A 9,215-nucleotide genomic window follows, 5' to 3' on the forward strand; every position below is an offset into this window, starting at 1 on the left:
CCCAGAATGCTCGATACAGAAGAAAGAGCCCCGTCCTGGCTGGTGTAAAGGCAGGGTAATGGAGAGTGGATCTGAGCGCTTGCTGCCTGGAACTCTGTTGGGGTCCTCCCAGGCATCTTCATAGGGGACATGCCTCACAGTAGCAGCCTGGTCTGATGGACAGAATAAATGGTGACCCAAGAGAAACCAAAAAGGCAGGACTCACTGGAGAAAACCTCTGCAGAGGTAGAAGGTGAGATTGGTATTTACTGATGGGAAAAACAGTGAGCTCAGGGTCATTTACTGAAAACTTGCCAAGGGCAAATGAGGACATGCTGTCTACTGCCACTTCACATGAGACTCAAAAACTGCTGGTGTTGTTGGAAACAAGGTGAGCCCTGAAAAGAGAAAGCTGAAGGCGGCACAAATCTGTGACATCCAGACACGTTCTGGAGGGGAAAGGTTACAAAGTTACTGGGCTAGTGACGAGTCATGAGTCATAACAGGCCAGGAGGGTGCATGGTGACAATTCAGAGCTGTGAAGATTATGTGGAGCCTCTCAGGCTGAGCACGGATGTCAGGAGGCCATGGTTACCTTCACAAACATCCCACACGCAGTAATTGTTAGGGAGAGTCCCCCCCCCACCCCCACTCCTGGATTGGAATGTACTTTGAAACAGTGGGACTATGTCCTTTTCTTGACTCTCTGGAATCTTCAACAACTACTTTCTGAATTCAAAGGATTACCACAGTGCTGGATTTAGGACTCCATAGTATGTTTCATGATGAAAGTCTGAAATGGAGGTCGTCTAAAAAGAGTTATTCACTTGTGACTATATTTATAAGCCTGTTAAAAGATAATTCCGAGCCTACATGAAAAGAGATTTATAGTACAGAAAACTGTGTAACACCTCCCCCCCCAACACACAGACAACTATGGCTTCCTCACACCATACACAGATCCAATCAACCAATACAACAGAATGTATCTGGACAAAGCATTGCACCCATACTAAACTATATTTTTTTGGTCATGATCCCATAAACTATGAAGTATAATTACTGACTAGTAGTTTGATCGTATTAGGCTTGATAAGCAGTCTAGAGATCCTTTAGCACATTCGAGAAGATGTAATGAATCATAGGAAAACACTAAGCCATTTTATGTAAGAGACGTAAGCAGCTATGGATTCTATCTACGGGAGCAGGGGTTCCTGGAACTGAACTCCAGGAAGGTGCGGGATAATTAGACTGCACATGAGTCAGGACTGTGAAATGATTGGTTAGGAAATCCTTAGTGCCAACCTGCTACGTTCTTAAAAGTGAACCATGGTGCCTCTCCTTGGGCTGGCTCAGACGGAGGGCCATTGTGCACCCCTATCTTCCTAGAGAAATGGGGAGCTGAGTATGCTTTCCGGAGGGACTAAGGAGAAAGAGACCCTCTGAATGTCCCAAACACCTTCTCTCCCAAGCCAACCCTTGATACTGGTTCTAGACTCTCTTCATTCAATGTGTCTTAGATCTAGGCTGTTCTACAGCCTTTGCTATGCCCAGCTGAGTTCTGTAACCGTGTGTCCCCACAGGCTTCTGTTCTATCCAAGGTGTGTACCCTTCCACCCATTGCTCATACAGCTCTCAGATCAAACTTTCTGAAGTTCATATGTGTATAATTCTTAACATACACCTGTATGGTTACCACCTGGCCCAAAGCTTTTATGATCTGACCTAAGCCCACGATTATAGCCTAGCCTAGTGACCTTTGTCCTTTTACAAGTATCTTAGGCTCTAGGCAGGACAGACACCTGCCAAGTTCTTTCTCATCTCCATCTTACTGCACCCACACTTTCCTCTGTGTGGGGAACTAGGACTAACTCACTCAGAGTGAGACCATATGAACCCCCACACAGCAAATACCAGCTATAGTTTCAACTCTGAGGCTTTGTCCCCAGGGTGAACTATTGGGAATTGGTGAAATCTTTTGGGGTCTACTGGGAGGTCCTGGTGTTATTGAAACCACGTACTTGAAGGATGTTGTAGGAACCTAGTCCTCAGGTCTCCTGACCATCATGTGGACAGGTTAGCTCTGCTGCCTGCCCCAATCATAATGCAATGCCTTACCTCAGACACAAAACACTAGTGCCAACCAAACACACAATGGAAACCCCAAAACCACGAGCCCTAAAGAAGCCTCTTCTCTCTTCCAGGTGGAAGACAGAAGACAATGGTTGCAACTTTGCATTCTTTCAATGTTCTGAATTGGGAGGCAATAAACAGTTTTCATCACTAGGAGAAGATGCCCAGGGAAAACTCTGGAAACTTTGATCAGGAAATAGGGCACCCTCACAGGGTCACCATACAGTGGAGAACAGGGTACCACTCTGAGATCCCACCAGGATAACGGAGGAAGGGAAGCAAGAATGCATCTCTCCAAAGGAGAGGATACAGGTCTCCTCTAAGCTTCCCTGGCCTTAAGTCTCCAGAAATCAACCTACCTTTCTTCCTTTTCCAGGAATTTCTCTCTTCCTGTAGAAGTTGTGTACTGTGGTTGTTTGGTTATATACCTTCAGCCGAAACAAGTTCTGGGAAGGCAGGGAGTTTATACCTTCTGCTGTCCATATTTATCGCTGCTAGCCTCTGCCCATGCAGACTACAAGAGTGTGTCAATTTGCTTCTGCTGTGCTTAGGCACCATGGCTCATGAGCACCAACTGAGGGGTAAGTCACTTTCCTGCAGGCTCCTGGCTGCTGGACGCCGGGTGGACCGGAGGTGACAGTCTCTGTTGTGTGCCTTCCTATACAGGCTGGGTTCCAAATGTGGCTTCTTTTACTTGCCCTTTCCAGTCTTTTCCTGCTCATCACATGCTGGGGGGTGGTTCTGTGTCCTTTCCCACCCTGTCCGCTCTCTCTACTTTAACAGTCGCAGTAAACCACCCAGCTCCTGCCAGTCTTCTTGCTGAACACTGGCTTCTGCCAGTCTTCTTGCTGAACACTGGCTTTAATTCAGCTTTATCGCTGCAGGGCCTAGCTCAGTGCCTTCTACACCACAGACATCCCATAAATTAGGGAATTAAAGAGTAATCAAGCATTGGTTGAATATATAAGAAAACAGTACTATATAGGAAATGAACAATTGTTAAGTACCATATGAAAAACTAACTAGGAAGCTTTCAAATGTTTTTGACTAAGACTCATAGTCAGATACAGCATTTATACTGCAATGTGGCATGTGCACGCACACACACACACACACACACACACACACACACACACACACTGGTTGAGAAGCTTAGGAGAAAGAGACACAGTGTAAATTTTTTAATTTAATTTTTGCTTTATTTCAGTTGTCAATTAACTTCTCATTATAGAGTGTTAAAATAATTTCATAGCTCACAAGCCAATTCAGCCCATAGCTTAGAAGGCATTGTCCTGGAGACCTTTGTCATTCCCTGTATCATGGAGAACACACCACCACACCATCATTAGTAGCATCTTGATGGTGATGTGTCTAATGAGAGTTGGTCTTTGCCAAAACCAAAACAAAAAGATTCGGCCTGATTTCAGAATGGTTTGATTTTAGAGCTCACAAAGCAAGCCACTCATGTGAGCGCTTTGCAGAGTTCATGTTCATCAGAGTTTGTGCCTGGAAACCATCGGTGCCAGCCAGGTCCAGTGGGCTCCAGAGCAAGCCTGAAGAAGGCAGCTCATCTTGGATGCTTGCCTGGGCCGTGCTCTCTGTCCCCACCCTCACAAACAGCTCCGCCTTGCCAATGCCTGGTTCTGTTTCTTGCTTGGCCGGCAGAGTACATGGGCCTCTCTGCAAGGGTCCTTCAACACTTCTAGCTCCATCCCTGTCTACAGGCCTGACTGACAAAATTGTATGGTTGATGGCTGAGTTATGTGTTCTGTAAAAAAACTCCAGTTTTCTCTTTAGACAGGTGCCTGTCATTCTCTCGATATCTAAATTGCCAAGTTAAAAGGGCAGATAATGGTCGCAGGAATATTTTTTAGCTGCTATTTTGAATCAAATCTATAAATCCTATGTTCAGTCAGATATTACTTCTATCCAAGGTTCTTGTGAGAGCAATGGAAAGAGTCCAGCTTAGGTGGGTAGAGCTATGACCAGATGGGGATTTAGTCTTTGTCTCTAAAGGAGCCTTGGCAAGCCCTACCAACCAGGTAGCTGCCAGTTTATCACCCACGATTAGTTTACCTACCTACAATAGCCAGACACACGTCCAGTGCAGGACAGTGGAAACAGCAGACTTACTTTTATGCTCTAGAAGGAGAAACAGAAAAGAATCCGATAAGCTAGGAATATATCAAAACATAGAAGATTTGTTAAGCCTGTGGTGCGCGCGCACACTCTCACAGTTAGTGGTATGCCCACATGATGAGTGGGGGACTTCAAGAGGAGGTGTCATTTTAGGTGAAGAGGAATGAATTTGAAACAAAGGGTACAGTTGGTGAGAGGAAGGTCATGTGTAGAAGTGGCTGGTTTTGTGTCAACTTGACACAAGCTAGAGGCATCAGAGAGAAAGGGGCCTTAGTTGAGGAAATGCTTCCATGAGATTCAGCTATAAGTTCTCTGCAAGAACAATGAGTGACCTTAACCACTGAGCATCTCTCCAGCCCTGACTCGATGATGCTTTTAATGATTAATTTGAGGGATATGGCTTGGTAGTAAAGCAATTGCTTAGCAACACACAACCCTAGGTCCAGTCCCTAATGCCATCCTCCAAATTATCTTCATCATTTTTCAGAGATGGGGATTGACTGAGGACTTTGTATAGTTATCACCGAGTTACGGCTCAGCCTTTAAAATTATTGTTTTTAATTGTGGTCAAAGTCTGCATGGCAACTTTGTCATCGGAACCGCTCTGCAGTGGACAGACCACAGCCATGGAACCGTCAGGACAATCCGTTTCCTGAATGGTTTCACTAACCCTGATTGACACTTTATCAGCCGACTCCAAGCCCCTCCTTTTAGCAGGTAGCCACCGCCCTCCTTTCCGTCTGAGTTAGATTAGTTTAAGTAGTCATATTTCAACCAGCACAATGTCTTCCAGGATCAGCCAAGCGGCAGCACACTCCAGAACCTTCTGCCTGCTTAAGGTTGAATAATGCTCTGTTTATGAGTATACTGACTTCGGCCGTCTGTTTATCTCATGGCTGCTCCCCCTGGGAGCTCCCTGCTTGGCTGCTGTGGCTAGTGCTGCTGTAATAATGACAAATTCAATTGTCCAAGAATCTATCCCTTTAGATCCCCAGAAGCAGGAGAACAATGGCAGGTTCAGAGCCCACCATGCTCATTTCATTGTCCCTAGTCATCATGCCTCGGGTTACTTGTGCTGCCTTGCTGGTGGGTCCCTCTGGCGTGTCTGCTGTGCTTCTTGGTCAGCATGGGGCCCGCAACTACATCTCCCACTGGAAGTTGTGTAAGGTACAGGTGGGGTCCACACTAGGCTCAGTGGAGGGAGCAAACCTGGGCAGGGCTGGTGCAGAGGGGAGGGCCAGCAGTGTGCAGGGAGGTGTGTGTTCCTCCTGGTGTCACGGATTTCTACACAGTGTGTGCCTCTGATTTTGTTGGAAAGGACAATTCTGCTCCTAAAATAAAAATAGATCTAATCTATTTCCCCCGTGGGAAAAACAGAAACCCACAGAGTAAACGGCCTGCCAGCCATTCTGGGGTCAGAAGTGGCTCAGCTAGGACAGAAGCCAGGCTCCCTGTCTCAAGTGAGCACTGCTGTCACCAAGCCAGCTGCCAGAGATCTGCAGCATCTTCCCGTGTTTCTCAGGAGAGAGAGCAGGAGAAAGAGTGGACCCTTGCTGGGCACAGCCTTTGCCCAGGGCTTCCTGTGAGAGGGGCAGCAGCAGGGCCACCTTCTTTTCTGCAAATGTTTGGCAGCTCAGATCGGTCAGGACTGAGGCCTCTCGGGTGCATCACGGAAGGAGTTCTGCATGCTCTGAGATTCTCCCCAGGAGGGGATCAGCTTACTGGTGTGGACAAGATTGTGTATGTGTGTGTGTGTGTGTGTGTGTGTGTGTGTGTGTGTGTGTGTGTGTGTGTAACCCAGCTAGGGCCTCCTACAGATTTTTCAGGCTAAGTGGTCTGATGCGATGGTAACGCTGTCTGGCACACGGGAGTAGTTATGCCGGTGGGTTTTATTATTGAGGCAGAGACACAGAGAGGGAAAGGAAGAGGGCTGGCGAGAGGTAGAGAGGAACTTTGCTTTGGAAGCCCCCTGAGCTTAGAGAATCTGACTGACAATAGGCGCAGGTCAGTGAGACATGCTGAAGAAGCTACATTGTGGCTCAGCCCACCACCATAAGTCATCTGGGCCTTGTCCTCATTTGGGGGTTTTGGAGAAAGGAGGAAGAAGTTTCTTTGCAGATATGCACCATTAAATAACAGAGACAGGCCCTTGGCCCTCCGAGGCCTGCAATGATCCCTCACTCGGTCTCCTTCTGAACCCACCTGACCTTGAAGTCACAGCAGTCTGGACTGCTTTACAACACGTCAACGTTACCGTTTCAAACCCCATTTTCTGTCTGCTTTCTAGACAGAGAAGACGAAAGTGAAGTCGGGGAGGGAGGGGCTTATTCCTGAGAAGACTGGCTGCTGTGATGGCCGGTCCCCAGCACCTGCTCCCCCCACCCCCACTGTCTCTGTCCTTTGTGTGTATAGAACGGTACTAGCCTCCCCCCCCCCCACGCACCTTTGTGTGAGCAAAGCAAAAAACCACGCCAGGTAACTGTGTGCGTTTGCCCCAGCCCCTCCCTGCCATGTTCTGTTTCAGGAGAGGAAACTAAAGGAAGCCAGGCTTCTGTGACCACTAAGGGCTGACGGTTTGCCTTCGGGAAGGACACTCCAGCCAGCCTGGGGTGAGGGAGAATGTCTTGGGTTGCCAGATACTTGAAGCTTGAGAAGATACTGGTGTTAAAGGCCACAGCCCAGTCAAAACTTGCCAAAAATAAGTAGCCCTGTGAGGTAGAGTGGCAGCGGGCGGGGCTGCGATGGGGAGGCAGCCATTAGGAGGCCCCAGGGACTGGCGGCCTAGGGTGGTATCCTTGCTGTGGAGATATGCAGACTATTTTAAGCTGGTTGGTTCTCAGATGCCTAGCTGCCATGGGAAGGCTGTGTACTGGCTTCCCCCTGTGCCCTTGTGCTGAAACTGGCAGGGAAATTGAAGCTGGGTTATTACCTCATCGACTTTCCCCTCTCTGCCCCCAGGGGAGAGTCTAGTGTGGAAAGCAGCAGGAACTTTTCCAACACAAATAAACCATCATCTCGGGGAGTGGCCATGATGATAGAGATGAGGACTGGGGTTTCACCGAGGATTCACGACTTCCCCAAGGTCAGGCTGCATCAGGAGTGCAGGCCGATCTGGGGCCTGAAAGACAGAGAGGCATCCTTTGAAAATCAGGTTTGGTGACTCTGTCCACATAATGACTCTGATTCACTGGAGCCCCTGCTTTTTGCTGACCCTTGTATGTTTGTGGCAGTTGCTGAGAGAGATAAGTCCCTAGACCGGAGCTCAGGCTGCGAAGAAGCTGACACTGTGGGTAATTTTCTAGACGCCTTCGTTTTATTCCTGTTTGAGACGTGCCTAAGCGTCACATTCCCACATTACTACAAAGAACAGTAATAATGAAAACATGAAACTGGAGCAATGCGTGTGTAAGAACACTTTCTCCATTAGTGGGGCCGGCGAGCCAAACCATCCAGTCCCTTCCTCCTGGGCATCCAAGCTGCTACGATCGTGTCCTAAGATTAGGCAAGTTGCTGAATGCGAAGTAAAATATTCTCTGCACAGGCCACTGAGACTGTCTTGACTGGCCATTATTATAAGATGATTTTAAGATTGTCAGCTGATCACACATGCAATTATAGGTAAATAACTGTGGATGTAATTCATGTGTAGTGTTTACACTTTTTAAAAAGCAATGTAACTCCCATTGTACCATTTGCTTTCCATCACAGCCCTGGAAATGGCGGAGCATCTTTAAACACACCCTTGAGCACACCAATGTCCAGAAAACAAAACGACGGACTAGGGCCGAGGACCAAAACTTCCAGTCCTGGGCTAGTTCTATGATTCTATTCTGCCTTCTATGGCTTGAGCCTTGCCAAAATCGTGTGCTCACCAAAGGGCAATTTGTTTCTTCATGTGGTTCGTGGATACTTTCTGAGCTTCAGGCACCATACACTTTTTTGGGGTAGAGCAGGGAGAAACACAAAAGAAGCTCACTCTCCCATCTCTCGATGGGGAAACCTGGTAGCTTGTGTTTGATAACTTTCTTCCTTACGTCTACCGTGCCCATGTTTTCCAAACCTGTTTGAACAAAAGGTCCAGAGATGACAATTTGCTTGCTGCAGGTGGGTTGACCATATGTAAGGCCTGATGTGGCTGGAGCAGCCCTGATTTGCTCATTTTGGTATCTCTTTAGAATTAATAATATACATTTGTGTGCTTAAAAGATTCCTGGCTTGGGTGATAAATCACACGATCGCCTTCCACGGGCACAAGGTAAGGAGGCTACAGTCCCCATCTGAGAAGCCAAAGGTGCATCCTGAGAGTAAGTGTCCAAGACAAGGTGCATCTAGGAGGCAGACCTCAAGTAGATGACCCTGTAATTGCACAGCATGCAGACAGTACCACTAGTCACCAAATAATCACCCGTGCTTTACCGCTGCCAGACTTCCTTGCAAAGCAGACTGGGTCATGTGACTAGTTGGGTCCTTCTGGTGACTGGAGTTAAGGTGCCACTTCTAGAGCAAGGCTAGATCCACTGCTGCCCTCTGCCTCCCGAATGTTGCTGAAGTGACACTCTGTTGCCCAGGCAACACTCCTTGGGGACAAGCCCTCTCCAGCCTGCATGTACCTTGTGTGAGAGAGAAGTCAATGTTGGTGTGGGCTGCCCACAGGCGTCCCTTACTGCTGTCACCTCGTCTTAGTGCTTCACTGGATCTATTAATACAGGGTCTGCAGCGCTTTCTAGTCATGAAAACACCGGCCTCCTGTTCCCTGTCCTCTGAGAAGCTGTTTTAGTTCAGTGTTTGTAAGGTGCTGCCGAATCCACAGGCTGCCCCCCACCCCCCACTTTCTTGGCGCTATTGATGATGTACCTTAAGGCCTCAAGAAGTTGCTAGGTGCCAGCAGCATGGACTTCGATGGAGACGTCACCTTGGATGCTCATCAGCCTACAAAGTAAAATTCCAAATTTCCTACCCATGGG

This window comes from Micromys minutus (genome assembly GCF_963924665.1).
Source record: "Micromys minutus genome assembly, chromosome: 5".
Classification (NCBI taxonomy): domain Eukaryota; kingdom Metazoa; phylum Chordata; class Mammalia; order Rodentia; family Muridae; genus Micromys; species Micromys minutus.